This window comes from Haemaphysalis longicornis, unplaced genomic scaffold, assembly GCF_048455015.1.
Source record: "Haemaphysalis longicornis isolate Haplotype H1 unplaced genomic scaffold, Haemaphysalis longicornis Haplotype H1 scaffold_4, whole genome shotgun sequence".
Classification (NCBI taxonomy): Eukaryota; Metazoa; Arthropoda; class Arachnida; order Ixodida; family Ixodidae; genus Haemaphysalis; species Haemaphysalis longicornis.
This window is the reverse complement of record NW_027526361.1, coordinates 208,845,565-208,863,452: the sequence shown is the minus strand read 5'-3', so window position 1 is coordinate 208,863,452 and position 17,888 is coordinate 208,845,565.

Genomic DNA, 17,888 nt, shown 5'->3' with positions numbered 1-17,888 from the left:
TGCCATCCGCCGGAGCTTGACCTGGGCTCCGACGGCCACCCTTCGTGGTTTCTAACCCTCCACCTATAAACACATCGCCACGGTTGGATCCAGCTTACGTTTGGGGGCTCGGGGTCCGCGGTATCGCCAGTACCATCACCAAGATTGCTCAAGGTGCCCCGTGCGGGTTAGTGAAAGAGGTCCCGGAGCTCCCTGTCTGGTAGACAGGCAGGGAGCCCATCGGCCGGAGCTTGACCAAGGCTCCGACGGGCACCGTTCACGGCTTCTACCCTTCACCTTTAAACACCTCGCCACGGTTGGAAACGGCTTATGTTGGGAGCTCGGGGTCCGCGGTGTCGCTGCTCACCGTCACCATGACTACTCAAGGTGCCCCGTGCTGGGGGGGGGGCACTTTATTCTCTTCCAAGCAGGGTCTAATAGTAGCCTACGTAAAAGAGGCAAGGACCCGTCATCCCCCTCAAAATACCGTCCCATATCCCTGACGAGATGTCTTGCAAGCTTCTTGAGAAGATGATAAATCGCAGGCTCATGTACTTCCTTGAGTACAACGGTCTTTTTGAGAGCTGCCAGGCAGGCTTCAGGGCGAGGAGATCCACGAACGACCAACTGGTAGCTCTCAAAACATATATAAAGGATGTCTTCATGCATGCACAGTATTGTTTAACTGTGTTTTTTGACCTCCACAAGGCGTACGGCACAGCTTGGCGTTATGGGATCATTAGCGACCTCAAGTCATTCGGTGTTTCTGGGAACATGTTAAACACCCTTCTTAGTTACTGGTCGGAGAGAACGTTTCGAGTGAGACTTGGTTGTGCACTCTCAAAGGTTCACGTGCAAGAAAGTGGCATGCCGCAAGGTGGTATGTTGAGCTGCACTCTCTTCACAGTAAAGATGTAGTCTCTTGGAAAGGTATTGCCTCCTTCAATCTCTTATTTCATGTATGTATATCATTTGAATCGTGTAACATGTCCATCTGCGAACGTCAAGTCCAGCTTGGTGTCATGAAACTCGCCGGCTGGGCAGACAAGAATGGTTTTGGACTGAATCCTGCAAAAAGCTCTTGCGTTGGGTTCTACAGGAAGCGTAGGGTTCATCCGGACCCAGATATTACTCCTAATGGCGTGCCTTTTCCTGTGAACAATGGGCACAAGTTTTTAGGTGTTGTGTTTGATTAGAAACTCACATTCATTCCACACATAACGGAACTTGAACATAAATGTCTAAAAACAACGAATATCATGAAGGTTCTCTCCCACAAATCATATGGGGCTGACTAAGAACTGCTGCGCTTGTATACTGCTTTGGTTGGTTCTCGTTTAGACTATGGCAGTGTAGTGTATGGGTCGTCGACTAAAACAGCGTTGCGAATGCTTGACCCAGTGCTACACTTGGGGCTTCGTCTCACAACGGCTGTTTTTCACACTAGCCCTAGTGAGAGTCTGTATGTCGAGTGTAACAAGTGGTCCCTTGAGAACCAACGAATGTACATGGACTTGCTTCATGCTTTTAAAATTTTATCGCTGAATAACCATCCTTTTTATCCTGTCTTCAACGATACATCCACATCTCTGCTGTTTGTAAATCGCCCACCCGTTCCTCTGCCCTTTTCACTTAGAGTGAGAGCGCGAGCCTCGGATCTATGCCCTTCGTTTTTAGATGTGTACATATCAATCTTTCCAGACATTTTCCCCCTTGGAAAGTTCGCCCTGTGTCCCCCGACTTTTCTTTTATGAAACTTGACAAAAATCAGGTACCATGAGCTGAAATACAGCAGCATTTCCGGTCTCTGCAGTTCAAATACCCACGTGCAGACTTTTAGAGTGACGCTTCGAAAACCTCCACTATGGTGTCGTGCGCTGCTCATGGTCCAAATTTCAATGCAGCCAGAACCGTGAGCGTGCACACAACCATTCTTTCAGCAAAAGCGTACGGAATTTTGCTGATTTCACGGCACATTCCTGAAAATCAAATTCCGAATTCCACCATCTATATACATTCCTTGAGTGTTCACGCACTATCGTCGCACCAGCCCGTCAAATAACACATAGTTAATCTTGTATTCAACACTAACATGTCCTTGTATGCACAACAGAATCCGCTCCTCCTCTCCTGGGTCCCACGACAGGCTGGGATCGCAGGGAACGAGATGGAAGACGAGAGAGCCGCTGCTGCTGCACTCAGGACACTGTAGACATAACCGTAGCATATACAGACCTCAAGCCAAACATAATACAACACTTGGTTGGAACATGACAAACACACTGGAGTCGACAGATAACACGTTACACATTATAAAACCACACTTGGGAACATACACCACTGACACACGCAACAGAGACACGGAAGTCGCCTTGGCTAGGTTGCGGATAGGGAACACCCATTCAAGGCACTCGTATCTGTTCACAGAATCTTCAAGACCCCAGTGCAGCATATGCGGAGAAGCCCTATCCGTAGTTCACATACTCATTCAATGCACACCACTTCACAGAACGCGACGCAAAGACTTCCCACAACTATACAGACTAAACGTCCCACTACACCCAGCTTTTTTCTTGTCTGACGAACCCTTGTTTTCTCTCAAGTGCGTTTGTAAATATTTAGAAGAAGTTAAACTTTTAGACCTCAATTCATACCATGCATGATCACACCCTGGCCTTATACACCCGCCATGCTCATTGTCATTTCTGATTTTAATTGTGTTTTTTTTTCGGTCTTATCTTAGTGTTTACGGTTTCCCCTCTTATATATAACCATTGTTTCGGCGCTTTTTGCCCCAGTTGCCCTTGCGCTATTAACATCTAATCATCATCATCACGTCGGCTCAATGGGCCAAGGAACGAATAATGATAGGAATAACACTCAGGGACCAAAAACAGGATACCTGAATCAGACAACAGTCGAGTTGACGATATGATAGTTAAATTAGTATAATAAATGGACTTCTTTTGGCCTTCTAGTAAGAGGAACCGACCGCTGGGATACAATTCGGGTAACAGAATTGATACCAAGGGACGTTGTAGAAGGCGAATGCTATAACATGGTGGAGGGATGAAATACGGAACTATGGGGGTAAACTGTGAAAACGAGCAGCAGAGGACCAGACCGGTTGGAGGTCAATGGAAGAGGCCATCGTTCTGCATTTGACGTCAGACTGCTCCTGCTGCTGCTGCTGATGATGATAGTTGAAATGCACGCCGCACCACCCAAGCACATATCACGCTGCGCAGTGCTCCAAAGTCTAACAAGAGGCTACAGAAAACCTTTACATCACACAACAGACAGCTTACACGCACTCAGAACGCACAAGCTGCAAGGTCAGGCACAAGCTGCCGTCCACCGAAAGGAGCGCGTATTCAGGTCAACTATCCTTGTCTGACAGCAACATTACGACAACCGAGTGGACATGCTACGGCGCTGATAATTATGCTGGGAATTAGGTGCTCACACAAAAAATATACAGCTTTCGTTCCAAAGCAAAGGTTTTCACTTCAAGCAATTTCGCTGAAAGTAATACCAACTCAGAGGAACGGGTGAAGGACTGTCTCGGAGCGAATACTACTTATTTATTTGGAAGTGGGCGGTCAAGCGTGCGCATTTTCCAACACAGCGATAACAAACATTCAAAAAGACGGCTTTCAAATGCGTGTTAACACAATGGGGCAGAATTTCCTGTGCGCATATAGGCTAAACAAACGGTTTTTTCTTCATGCGTATTGTTTCCAGGACGCAATTACGAATTCTTTTGCCATACCAGGCCCTATTCGAGGAGGCGATGGTACAACACATCAGAACCGGCCCCGAGAAGCAACATTAGCGACACCCCCGACGCGACACTTGTTCGAAACGCGCAGCCTATTTCTACTTGCTTTTCGCTGGCACCAATAATAAAGACGGCACTGATGATGAACGCCCAAACATGGCACCGCAATGGTGCCGTTGTTAAAGGGCTTGCCAGGCGACCCGTCCACGAAGGAGGCACAAAAATAATGGCAAAGATGCCACGTGATCTTTCTCCTTGCCATTGGCTGCCGGCGCTGGCGGCTTCAAAGAAAATGTCAAAATACAGAGGATGGAAGAAGCGAGGCCTATTGCGAAAGGCCACGTGATCATAAGATGGTCGGACGCCGTTGTAGTAAGCGTTGGCGAGGCTGTGGGGGAAATGGCTCTGAAATGTCCATGAACCGGTGGGACTTCTCTTGGTAAGAGACCGCAGTAGCAGTCTATATCCCGACGGGGTACCACACGACTCATCCTCAGAATAATTTTCGGCTTCTTTACTTCCACAGAAGGGCAAAGGCCTCTCCCATTATACTCCAATTACCCCGGTCCTGTGCTAACTGCGACCAATGTGTCCCAGCAAACTTATTGTACTCGTCTGCCTATCTCACTTTTTGCTGCCCTCTGCCACGCTTGCTTTCTATAGGGATACACTCTGTTAGCCTTAATGACGATTAGCTTTCCCTTAACTTTACATGCACTGCCCCCATCCATTTCTTCTTCTTATTGCCTACAAATATGTCTTTACACAAGTTTGTTTCCTGACGCACTCCGCTCTCTTCTTTATCCCTAATGTTACACCTATCATCTTACATGACATCGCATGACTAACAGCGCAAAATATACGTATTGAGAGTGTCGACAAGAACGCTTGAGGTCCGCTTTATTTGCGAGCGGCGGGCATGGCCACAAAATAACAGCAACCGTTCGTGCAGCGAAGACGATGATCACCCATCGAGAAGGAATATGAAAATGAAATGATGATCGCGCACAATGTCGAAACGATAATGAAGCATAAGAGGGATATTCGTCGCTCCCGTTGCAAATACCTCTCGTATGCTAAGTTCACGATCACACTATTAATCCTCCTCTGCTGAAGCGGCCATCCTGGCCGTCACCATCAGGTAGAGGAATCGCGGCGAAGGAAAGGCTTCATGCGCGAAACATGCACGATCTCAGTAGGCGTTACACCGAAAGTAGGCGTTACACGAAAATTCGCTGGTGAGGTTTGCTCCAGGATCCTGTAAGGGCCGATGAATCGGGGCAAAAGCTGCTGGCATAATCCAGGAACACGGAGGGGAGTGGCTCGCAGAACTTCTGCACCATGTTGACAAGTGACAGAACGATGCTTCTCATCGTAGCGAGACGCGATTTTCTTGAGAGGCCGCTGTGTTCAAACGGGCAAGACTGCGGCAGTGAGCTAGTCGAGAAACAAACTGGTCGGGAAGATTCGCCGTTGGCGGAATATGTGCGCAGCGGAAAGACGCACCAAGTGCAGAAGAAGGGAAACGGCCGTAGACGAGGAAAAACGGGGAGAATCCCGTAGTTTGCTGCACAGAAGTGTTGTAGGCGTTGGTAATAAACGGTAAAATGGTGTCCCAATTGGTGGGGTCAGGGCCAATGCAAGCATGTCTGAAAGAGTCCGATGGAATTGCTCCGTCGAGGGTCGTAGCTCGACGTAGTTTTGTGACCGGAGTCACCGGCTCGAAGTACTTCGGAAAGCACAGCAGAAAGGAACGCTCGTCCACGGTCACTAAGAACTTGGGGCGGACCGTGGCACAAAAAGGTGACTCGCAAAAAAAAGTCTGCAACTTCTGAAGCGCTACCCCAGGGAATAGCAGCAGTGTCGGCATAACAGGTCAAGTGGTCCACTGCTGTGACAACCCACTAATGGCGGGCTGTAATTACAGGAAGTGGTCTATACAGGTCAATTTAGATAATATCGAAGGGAGCTGAAGAGCATGGAAGGGGTTAGAACATCCCCACTGTGGTCAAAGTGGTCGTTTGCGGCGTTGGCATGGTTCACATGACGCAACATACTTGGCGATGCTGGTTGAGACGCCAGACTTGAAACAACAGCTTTTGATGTGGTCGTATGTCCTCATGAAGGCAAGGTGACCACCCGCAGCGTCGTCATAAAAATTTGCAGAATGTGAGACCTTGTACACCTGGGAACGACGGGAACCCACTTCTCACCTGTAGGGTGGTAATTGTAGTAGTAAATGCCACCACCATTGAAGAGTCTAATTTTTTTAAGTTGGCGACGAGAGCGACTGTTGGATGGTCCAGCTCAACCGTCCAAACGGTCAATCAGGTGGCGGCAGTACGTATCGGAACGCTGAAGGGAGGCGAGATCGGATGGGAGTTCCGGGATGACATGTTCCGTGACGGCCATAGGGATAGCTGCCACTTGCTCAGAAGACGTTAAGCAACTGTCCTACGGAGGACAGTGGACAACATGAAACAGCTTCGGCATCAGCGCATTTCCTGCCGGTTATGTATATCACGGTAAAGTTGTACTCCTGTAGGCGAAGTATCCAGCGGCCAAGTCGACTGGTTAAGGTTTTCATGGTCGACAACCACCAGAGTGCGTGGTGGTGTTCCCAACAGTGAAATGACGTCCGTACAAGTAGGGCCAGAACTTTTGAATAGACCATACGACAGCGACGCACTCCTCCTCGGTAGTGGTATACATTTTTCGGCTTGCGTCAACGTGCGGCTGGCATACGCAACTACTTGTTCCGTAAAAGAAGCAGTACATTGAAAGAGTACAGCCCCAATACCATGGCCACTGGCGTCTGTGTGGAATATTGTTGGGGCATTTTCATCAAAATGGCTGAGCACAGGAGAATTGAGGGCCAGCTTGAGTGTCATAAACGCTTTTTCACAATCGTCCGACAGTCTAATTATGAAATCGCAGCGAGGAGTTTGTGGAATGGTGAAGCAATTCTAGGAAAGTTGCGAATGAAACGACGGAAGTACGACACCAATCCAAGGAAGCTGCAAAGCTCTATCAATTCAATTTGTTCAACAACAACAACAACAACAGTGAAGCACAATGCAGCGGCCCGTGGGCGAAAGGCGATACATCACAACGTCACACAGCTGCAGCAGCTGTGTGACGACGTGATCGCCTGACTGAGCCCGTGGGGCAGCTGCACACGACACACAGCAACATCATTACCGTTCAAATTATACAATATAATAAAAGTGAAAACAGCTTAGATACTGAAATAAAGGGTACGTTATCTGATACAAAGAAGGAGGATCATGGTAACAATCAACAACACAAAAAACACAAAAAGGCCTAGTAACAACAACAACCTATACAGCAGAAATAAAGGTTTCATATACTCTACGTACCTAACTTGTGGAAAACATGACATACAGAGATACAGTTGATAACGTAACGGGGAAGTGTCATATATACTGCAGAAACCGCGACTCGAGCGTCCACAACATGTCGGGTGCGGTGGACCAGCGTTCAACACTCTTGAGCTAACTATGGCAGCAAGACTGCCCGAACCGAGACCCTCGCTGTGCATATAGTGAATTACAACGAAAGATGAAGGGCTTCCAAAAAAATATATCTTACCTACCACATTTCCCGCTTTTGTTAGGTTGCCTTGGCTTTCTTGACTGCCTACGCTTACTTCTGCCTTCATTCAATGAGCCCCTCTTGTTCCCTTCTAATTCGCTATATGCACGGATGGATGGATGGACGGACAGACAAACGGACGGACGGACGAGCGGGCGGACGGGCGGCCGCATGGGCTGGCGTACGGCCAGACGGACGGATGAATGGATGGGTGGATGGATTCCCGGACGGACGAATGAACGAATGGGGGTTTGTGGGTGAATGGATGGATGGATGGATGGATGAATGGATGAATGGATGGACGGATGGATGGATGGATGGATGGGTGGGTGGGTGGGTGGGTAGGTAGGTAGGTAGGTAGGTAGGTAGGTAGGGAGTTATTATTTTTTCTTTCATAATTTATGCTATCTCTTTGTGTACTTCCTTTGTGTACTTCCTTTGAATATGTGTACTTTGAAAAACTGTACTTCAAAGTGTACTTTGAAAAAGTGTACTTTGAATGTCTTCTGTTCTTTTTTGCAAATAAAAACCATTGCAGATTTTTAGTCCTAACTTTTTGTTCCACTGTGCATTTTCTTTTTTCATGTTTTTTTTCTTTTTCTTTTACTTTTCCGTAGTAGGTTGTAACAAGGCTTAGAAATGTTATCCCAGTGTTCCTGTGTATTGGTGTTATGTACATTTGGTTGTATTTTCTTTTTCTCATCTTGATCCTTGCTGTTCGCCAAGTTAGGGGTCGGCAGCTTCAGTCAAGCTGTTTTTTGGAGCGTTTACTGGAGCTTTCTTTTGAGCTTTTGCAGCTTTTACTGCGGGCCCCTGTCATCATGTAATGATGATGAAATAAACGTATTGTAGGTAGGTAGGTAGGTAGGTAGGTGGGTGGGTGGGTAGGTAGGTAGGTAGGCAGGCAGGCAGGCAGGCAGGCAGGCCGGCAGGCAGGCAGGCAGGCGGGCGGGCGGGCGGGCGGGCGGGCGGGCGGGCGGGCGGGCAGGCAGGCAGGCAGGCAGGCAGGCAGGCAGGCAGGCAGGCAGGCAGGCAGGCAGGCAGGCAGGCGGGCGGGCGGGCGGGCGGGAGGGCAAGCAGGCGGGCGGGCAGGCAGGCAGGTAGGCAGGCAGGCAGGCAGGCAGGCAGGTAGGTAGGTAGGTAGGTAGGTAGGTAGGGAGGTGGGCAGGCAGGCAGGCAGGCAGGCAGGCAGGCAGGCAGGCGGGCGGGTGGGTGGGTGGGTGGGTAGGTAGGTAGGTAGGTAGGTAGGTAGGTAGGTAGGTAGGTAGGCAGGCAGGTAGGTTGGTGGGTGGGTAGGTGGATAGGTCCTCCTCCTTGAAAAAACTCGCATGGCCAATTTTTAAATCAGGGTGACACCTCACCGGAGCCTGAACAGTACTCAAGGTGTTATTTCCGAACTAGACCTCATGAATGAGACAGATGCTGACCTGCTGGAGGGCCTAAGAAATCAGGGCCTGGCAGCTGTGAGGCGCATAACTATGAGGAGGGATGACAAAGTAGTCTCGAGCAGGCACAATATCCTTAGTTTCGACCAATCTACACTCCCAGAGTACGTCAATGCAAGTTTGTACATTGTAATGTCCGGCCCGACATTCCAAACGCACGCCGCTACTTTAAGTGCCAGAGATTCGGTCGCGGAACCAACTCCTGCCGTGGCCATCTGACCTGCGCAAAGTTCGCTCAGCATGATCATCCAACTGACAATTGTCCAACTGCCAACTGCCAACGCCAACGCCGCCTACTCTCGAAAATGCGAGGCGTTAAAGCAGGAGAAGGTGATCATATATGTGAAGTTCATTCAGAACATCACCTTCCCAGAGGCGCGAAAGAAGTTCGCCTCTTTCTCTCTAGGGAGGTACGCCGACGCAGCTCCCCGGGGGGCGGAGAAGCGTCTGATTTCGGCGGGTACCCAGTACCGCGAGTCGGACTTGGTTCCTTCTGATCCTCCCCCTGGGTTGCCCCGGGCAGCCCAAGCCGCCTCTGCACCGCTCGCTCAGCCAGCAGCAGCTGTGGTGCAACCACGTTCGTTGGGGATGTCGCGGCCTCCACTGCTTCCTGTCCACCGGCCCAACGCACAAGCCAGGGCACGGAGGACATAAAGATGGAGGCATCCGCGGCAGTACCCACCCCAGCCACTCCGCCTGTGCAATACGGGTGCTCTCCTGACGTCCTCGGCGGTCGTGGCTCGAACGAAGGGCACCAGAAAGGGTGCCAAGAGCTGGGGCCCGGTTCGTCTGGTACCCCTTCCATATCTGACGATGACATGAATGTGGGGCCTTCCCTGTCTGCTTCGCAACGGAAGGAGAAAGTCCCTTCATGTAAACCTCCGGTGAGGGTTAAAAACCCCTCCCAAGAGTGCAAGCCCCGAAGACCTTACGTAAATAGTCACACTCCAGTAGCTGTAGCACATCATAATGGGAAGACAAAATATTGTTCAATTCAACTGCAGAGGCCTTAATAATGTTAGCGATGCATACGAGGTCCTGTATAATAATCAGCCAAGTTTAGTGTGTGTAGAAGAAACGCATTTGAATTCGAATTATACAAATTTCCTTAATAGTGCAAGGTGTTTAGAAGTCGCAGGGATGGCTGCACACACTCTTCTGGTGGTGTGGCCATAATCGCCCGGAAATCCTTAGCATGCCACCCTGTCACTCTGAACACTGTCCTTGAGGCTGTAGCAATTAGAACAATGTTTAATAGGTGGATAACGGAATGCTCCATATACATTCCTCCTGTTTTTTCACTTTCGAGCTGTGACTTCAAGGCGCTGGTTAACCGGCTGCCCAAACTGAACATCCTGAGAGGCGACCTTAATTCACACATCTCTCTTTGGGGCTCTTCTCGCACGGACGCCCGAGGTCGCCTGAAAAAGAAGTTTCTACATCCTTTGGAGAATGCTTTTTCAACAAGAAACAGCCTACATACCATAACATACATACTCAAACCTTGACTTGGCTATTGGTTAGGCAATTCGCTTCCCATGTGGTGATTGGGGTGTGGCACGGACCCATATAGTAGTGACCACTTCCCCACTTCACTAATATAAATAGGCTACCCCTAAGCAGTTCATCTTCCCATAATAGGTTCAATGAAACACGAGCTAACTGGAACGCATTTACATAAATATAGAAAGTACACTACACAAGCATAAAACACCTACACGTAGATGAAGCCGCTCTACTCCTCACGGCGCACATCCTCGACGCTACCGAAAGGTCCATTCCCAACAGCTCTGGTGCCCCGCGCACCGCAGGAGGCCGTTGTGGAATGAGGACTGTGGGCGAGAGCGAGAAGCCCAGAACAATGCGTGGGGTATCCTTAGTTGGTACCCCACGTCGGGTATCCTTATTTTGTTCAAACGGGCCAAGGCATTTGGAAAACGTGCGCGCCATGAGGCAAAATGCGGTAGTTGGCGTTCATTCCTCACATCAATTAACTCCTACACAGACACAGGTAAAGTATGGACATGAATACGCAAACTCAAAGGACAACAAACACAGAGCATACCTCTGGTCATCACAACAGGGGACAAACTTGTAGACCAGGCTGACACACTTGCACAACACTTCCAACACGTGTCCAGTTCAGCACACTACACAAACACTTTCATGAAACGCAAACTCGTGGCCGAAAAGAAGCCTTCACATGACAATGACAGATGAGCCACTTCTTATAACTCTGCTTTCACACTTCATGAGCTGATGTGCGCTCCGAGCCCGTGTAAACTCTTAGTTCTAGGCCCAGCAACATCACATATACAATATTACAGCACACATACAAAGACACTCTTGAAGCACGGCTTCACCTTTTCAACAAGATATTGCTGTCGGGACACCTTCGAATGTCTTGGACGGATGTCATAGTTGTGGAATTCTGAGGAGAAGGGAAGGACCCTTCCTCTCCAGCTGGTTATCGACCCGTTGCCCCGACCAGCTGACTGTACACGCTTCTCGAGAAGATGATAAACCGGACACTTGTGTACTTTTTGGAGTACAACGGCCTTCTCGTGAGCTTCCAGGCAGGTTTCAGGGCGCGGAGATCCACAAATGGTCAACTTGTGGCACTAGACCCATACACCAAGGACGCCTTCACTCAGAAACAGTTCTGGTTAACTGTTTCTCGACGTCGAAAAGGCCTATGACACCACTTGGCATTATGGGATCCTTAGTGACCTCAAGTAATTCGGTGTTTCTCATAATAAGTTTAACACCCTTGCTAGTTATTTGTTGGCAAGAACCTTTCGTGTCAGAGTTGGTTCTGCATTGTTAGAGGTTCACGTGCGAGAAAATGACATGCCGCAAGGTGGAGTGTTGAGCTGCACGCCCTTCATTGTGAAGATGAACTCTCTTGGAAAGGCATTGCCACCTACAATCTCTTATTCCGTGCATGTACACGACTTCCAGATATCCTTTAAATCACGTAATATGTCCATCTGCGAACAAATACAGCTCGGCATCACGAAACTTGCTGACAGGGCAGACAGGAATGGTTTTAAACTTAATCATGGAAAGAGCTCTTGTTTTGTGTTCTCCAGAAAGCGTGGGGTCGATCCAGACCCAGATATCACTCTTAATAACGTGCCGGTTCCCGTGAACAAGGAGCAGGAGTTTTTAGGTACTTCGTTCGATGAAAAGCTTACATACATTTTTCATATCAGACAGCTCAAATGCAAATGCGCAAAAACAATGAACATTCTTAAGATCCTCTCACACCAATCCTATGGGGCCAGCAAATAACTCCTGCTGCCCCATTACACAGCCTTGGTGGGGTCTCAGCTCGACTACGGAAGTGGCGTGTATAGGTCAGCGAAAAAAACAGCTCATAAAATGCTCGACCCAGGGCTGCACCTTGGCCTTCAGCTCTCATGCGGCTCTTTCCGCACTAGCCCTCTCTAGAGTCTGCATGTCGAGGGTGACAAATGGTGCCTATGGCATTAGCGGGAGTACGTTTACTTGCTGTATGCATCTGAGATTGTATCTCTCACCAACCATCCTTTTAATCCTATCATGGACCATACATCAAATTTACAACTTGATTTAAACGGGCCACCCATCTCCATACCTTTCTCTCTCCGAGTTAGGGAGGAGGCTTCAGCACCGTGTATCGTGTATCGTGTTCGTAGTAACGGGCGAGGCGACCAGTAGCTCAGAAAGGGAGGAATGACCAACCGGTCGTTTATTCAGTCGGTTGTATAGCTGCGTGGACAGCGAGGGGAAGGGAGAGTTGGGCAACCAAGTGAAAACTGCTATCGGCGCACAAGCGCGATAGCCCGATCTGTTACATCCTTTCTTCACACAATTGAGAGACTTCCTTGTCATCAAAATAAGCTAACAAACTTGCTGAAAGTGTTCGTCGTAGCGAAGGCGTTGCTGCTGCGTCCGGGCTCTGGTTGACCGACGGCTTGCAGGCAATGCGGATTGGTCTTCGGGAATCTGTTTGCCCGGCTGTATCAGGAATCGTCGGACTTGAGTGGTCTAAGTCACCGGCCGATGCGCCGCACGCGTAGTTTACCGGTTCGGGGTTTTCGATTGGTTGCATTGCGGTATCCCGTTGCGCGCCAGTGTCTTCCAGATTTCACCGGTAGTCGTTCTTGCTGGTGCAGCGTTCTTCTGTTCGCAGCAAATGTTGTCGATTGCGCCTCAGCTCTCTCTGGCTGTCAGTTCGGACAAGATCCGAACGAGGCGCTACTTCGTTGAGCACAGTTGCCTTGCTTGACCAGTTATCCGTCTTGACCCTAACAACGTTTCCGGCTTCGAGAGGCGAGATTGGCTTACCCAGCAGTGATTGCCGGTGTTTTGATACGGCGCATCCCGTATCAGCGCTGACCTCGAGAACGGTTGTCCGAAGACCGTGGCCTTAGAGCAGCTCTCCGGGTGACCGTCCGTCTTCTAAACCAGAAGAGCAATAAGCCAAGAGTCCCAAACAGAAATCTTCACGGCACTCCGTAGTTTTCTTGAGAATTCGTTTCACAACCTGCACACCCTTTTCAGCTAGGCCGTTTGAGCGGGGGAAATGCGGGCTTGATGTGATATATTCAAAGTCGTAGCGTCTTGCGAAGCCAGCGAAGTCACGGGACGCGAACTGGGGTCCATTGTCAGTGCATACCTGCACAGGAATGCTATAGCAGATATCTTCGAAATGGTCTCCGTTGCTGTTGTGCCCGCCATCCGTTCGACCTCCGGAAAGTTTGACTGGTAGTCACCACGTAGGAGTCCCCTGCAAACTGGAACATGTCAATTCCGACACGGTACCATGGTCGTTCCAGGGCAGGATGTAGTAGTAGTGGCTCGCTCGGTTGACTGTATGAATATTTCTGGCAAACATGGCACGTTCGAACTAGGTTCTCAATGTCAAACCTGAGACCCGGCCAAAGAACTAGATGCCGTGCCCTGGCGTTGCACTTGTTCTGTCCCAGGTGACCTTTGTGTATCCTTCGCAAAATTTCTGCTGTCATGGTCTTTGGTACTATAATTTTGCTTCCTTTGAGCAGTACGCCAACCACTTCAGTTAGCTCCGATGTGAACGGTTTCAGTTCTCCTTCAACGTACGTACCACTTTTCAGTTGTTCAACAACGGTGCTTAAATACGGGTCTGCGTGGGTTTCCCCTTGCAGCCGGCGCTTTTTCGCTGTGCTGACAATGGTGGAGACCACTTGAATTGCGTGAACATCGACGTCTTCCGTTTCTTCAGCGCAGCCGGGCAGCGTGGCGGCAGGGAACAGCATATCTGCGAGCAGCAAGTCTTTGCCGGGAATGAACTGCAAAACATATTCGTATTTCAACGGACGAATGAAAAATCTTTGCAGCCTTGGTGGCATGTCCCCAACACTTTTTTGGGCGATAGAAATTGAAGGCCTGTGATCAGTTTCAACCAAAATCCTGCGTTCATACACAAGCTGGTGAAACTTCTCTTACGCAAAAACAATTGCGAGCGCTTCTTTTTCAATTTGAGCATAGCGCGTTTCACTCTCGCTCAGAACCCGCGATGCGTACGTGGCAGGGCGCCAATCGTTTCCGTGTCTTTGCAACAATCCCGCACCAACGCCGGTTCCCGAAGCGTCTGCCGTTACCTTTGTTTCTTTCTGTGAATCGAAAAGGGTTTGTAGCGGCGGGTTTATCAGCGCTTCGCAAATCTGAACCCACTCATGCGCGTGCGCTGGCATCCATTCAAACAACACGGTTTCCTTCTTAAGGCCGCGAAGTAACGAAGTCCTGTCACTGAGCGAGGGTACGTATTTGCGAAAGTAGATGACGAAGCAGAAAGTTTTGCTGACGCCCTCTTTATCCTTGGGAGGTTGCATGGCGTGTATGCTCTCGATAATTTTTGGGCTTTGGCGGACGCCACTCTCCATTATTGCGTCACCAATAAAAGTTATTTCGTTGACGCAAAATACGCACTTCTCTGCGTTAAAAGTGAGCCCAGATTGCTCGGCTCGCTGTAGTGCTGCTCTGAGCCGCTCGTCATGCTGCTCTTTAGAGTCTCCCCAGGCCAAAATATCGTCAATATAGACGTGTACACCTGTCAAGCCTTCAAAAACGTATGTTAACGTCTTCTGGAAGACTTCGCTCGCTGGAGAAAATCCAAATGGCAGCCGTATTAACCTGTATCGACCAAAAGGTGTCGCGAAAGTGCATATGCGCGATGTAGCTTCGTCCAGCGGTATCTGGTGGAAGCCAGAGTTGGCATCAAGCCGAGAAAAGTACTTCCCACCCAAGATTTCATTTTCAATGTCGATCCGCGATGGCATCGAGTAATGTTCACGCATTAGACTTTTGTTTAGAGCTCTTGGATCCATGCATATGCGAAGACTGCCATTTTTCTTTCTTACCGCAACCAAAGGGCTCGCCAAATCGGTAGGCTCGTCCACTTTCACGATGATTGAGGCCCGTTCCATGCGGCTCAGTTCCTCCCGAAGGGGCTCCTTGAGCGCCAATGGCACCTTCCGCGCAGGCTGCACAACTGGAATGGCGTCCGGACACAGCACCATCTTGTACTGTCGCTTTACGCAGCCGGTTCCTTGAAACAGGTGCGGAAACGCCAGCTGGGGACCGTTCTGTTCACTTGAGTTCACCGAATTTACCGCTGGAATCAGTCCGATCTCATGCCATGCCTTAAGGCCAAGTATTGCATGCCGACCTTCTTCACAATAAAAAAAATTCACAGCATATCCACGGGGTGAATGATGATGAGTGGGCGAAGCTCCTCAGGGGAAATCATCGGTAAAACCGTGACTCTTCAGTGAAAGTTCGCCCACTACATCTGTGTCCGAACGTAACGTCTAGAAAGTCTCGCTTAAACCGCGCGTCGGCACCTTGGGGCTGAGCTCGCCTGATGCGTTTTGCAGACGCCTCACGAGCTCTCACTGCATCGGGGTCTGCCTGCCGATACGCGCGCTTTCTCGCCGCTTCCCGTTCTCTGACGTTTTGGAGATCCTCTTCGCGCCGCAGCTGTGCCGCTTCGCGTACGGCAGGGTCCTCGCGCCGTTGCCGTGACGCTTGGGCCTCTCGTTCTCGAACGCTGGGATCTTGGCGGCGTCGTCGCGCAGCCAGACGACACGCTTCGGCCTCCCGCTCTCGTACGGCAGGATGTTGGCGGCGGCGTCGCGCAGCTTCACGGAGCGCTTCTGCCTCGCAGGCTCGCACACCTGCAGCCTTATCCATCGGGCGACTCCGAGCGCGCGCCAACTGCGAACGGATTTTATTACAACGCTCCCCGCCATCTAGTAAACAATCCAAGAACTAAACTAGAGGTAGCCACGCCATCTAGTAAACAATCCAAGCGCATCTTTTCATCATATAAGATACCGCCATCTAGTAACCAATCTAAGAACTAAACTAGAGGTAGCCACGCCATCTAGTAAACAATCCAAGAACTAAACTAGCGGTGGCTACATACATACGTCGAGGATAGACAGACCTACGCCCTAAGGAGCTTCGCCCCTAAAACTTGACGTGACGTTCATGGCCATTTAACTTCGGGACTTCTGTTGACACGCCCACATGCGTAATAACGCTTCCGTTGTATGCCGTTAAAACTGCGGTGCTTGCCTTCGGTTCCGTCGCTCCGTTAGCGCGCCTGAACAGCGACAGAGGTAGCAGGTTGGCTTGCGAGCCAGTGTCTACTTTAAAGCGCAAATCTTGGCCGGCTATCTCGGCGCGAACTGTCCAATCTGCTCCCGTACTATCAGTCACGCCACACACGCTGATGTGCAAGATATCGAAGTTATCTTCGGCTCCTTCTGCTTCGTTGACATGGTTTACTTGCCGCCTTCTACAACAGTCCGCGAAGTGATTCTTGTTCTTGTATAAGTAGCAAGACTTTCCGCGAGCTGGACATTCTTCGGGCGCATGAAATCGGCTGCATTGACGACACCGAAACTGCTTTTTTCCGTCCCGTTCTGTCCCCTTCATGTAGTCTACGTCAAGGCTTTCTTTCGACCACGCCGCATTTTGCTGAGCAGCAACTTCGGCAGCTTTGCACATTTGTTCCGCTTTCTGCAAGGTCAGGTCATTCTCGCCAAGCAACCTCTGCCTGAGCTTCTTATCGTGAATTCCAAAGACGACTTGGTATCTGATTAATGATGGTTCAAGCTCCCCAAAGTTGAAGAGTTTTGCTTGCTTCTTTATGTCTCGCAAAAATCTTTCAAAAGGTTCTGCCTCGTCCTGCACTCGAAGACGGAACATGTGCCTTTCATAAACTTCATTTCCTTGCTGAACACAGTACTCGTGAAACTTCCGGACTAAAGTTACATAATCTTCTTTGTTCTCACCTTCAGCGAAGACAAGGTGTTTGTTTACGTCCAGGGAATCGTCGCCTGCGGTGCTCAGGAGTATTGCCGCTTTCACAGCTTCAGTCCTTGGCTTGTCAGATGATGTCGCTGTGATGAATAGCTCCAGCTTCTGTTTCAACAGCAGGCAGTTTCTTCTCAAGTTTCCCGAAAGATGTAGCGGCTCCGGCGACTTCACGGTGTCCATCCTGTTGCCAAATAAATACTTCTGACACCATGTATCGTGTTCGTAGTAACGGCGAGGCAACCAGTAGCTGAGCAAGAAAGGAATGACCAACCAGTAGTTTATTCAGTCGGTTATATAGCTGCGTGGGCAGCGAGGGGAAGGGAGAGTTGGGCAACCAAGTGAAAACTGCTATCGGCGCACATGTGCGATAGCCCGATCTGATACAAGACACATACAAGACACCCATCCATAATTTTATTCCATCATGGCATCTTCGTCCTGTCATTCGAACTTGTAGAAAAAATAGGGCACCAAGGAGTGCGATTCTTCAGCACTTCCTGTTCCTGCAGGACAAGTACAGTTGCTCAGAATTCTCCAGCGACACGTCAAAAACTGCTTTTTCTGTCTCTCGTGCAGTGCGTGGACCAAAATTTATTGTTAGTAAAACAATAAATTTCCATACCATTATTTTCACGCCTGAGGCGAATGACATCTTACTCATTTCAAATCACATCATCAAACATAAAATTCCCAAGTCCATCGTGTACACAGATTCC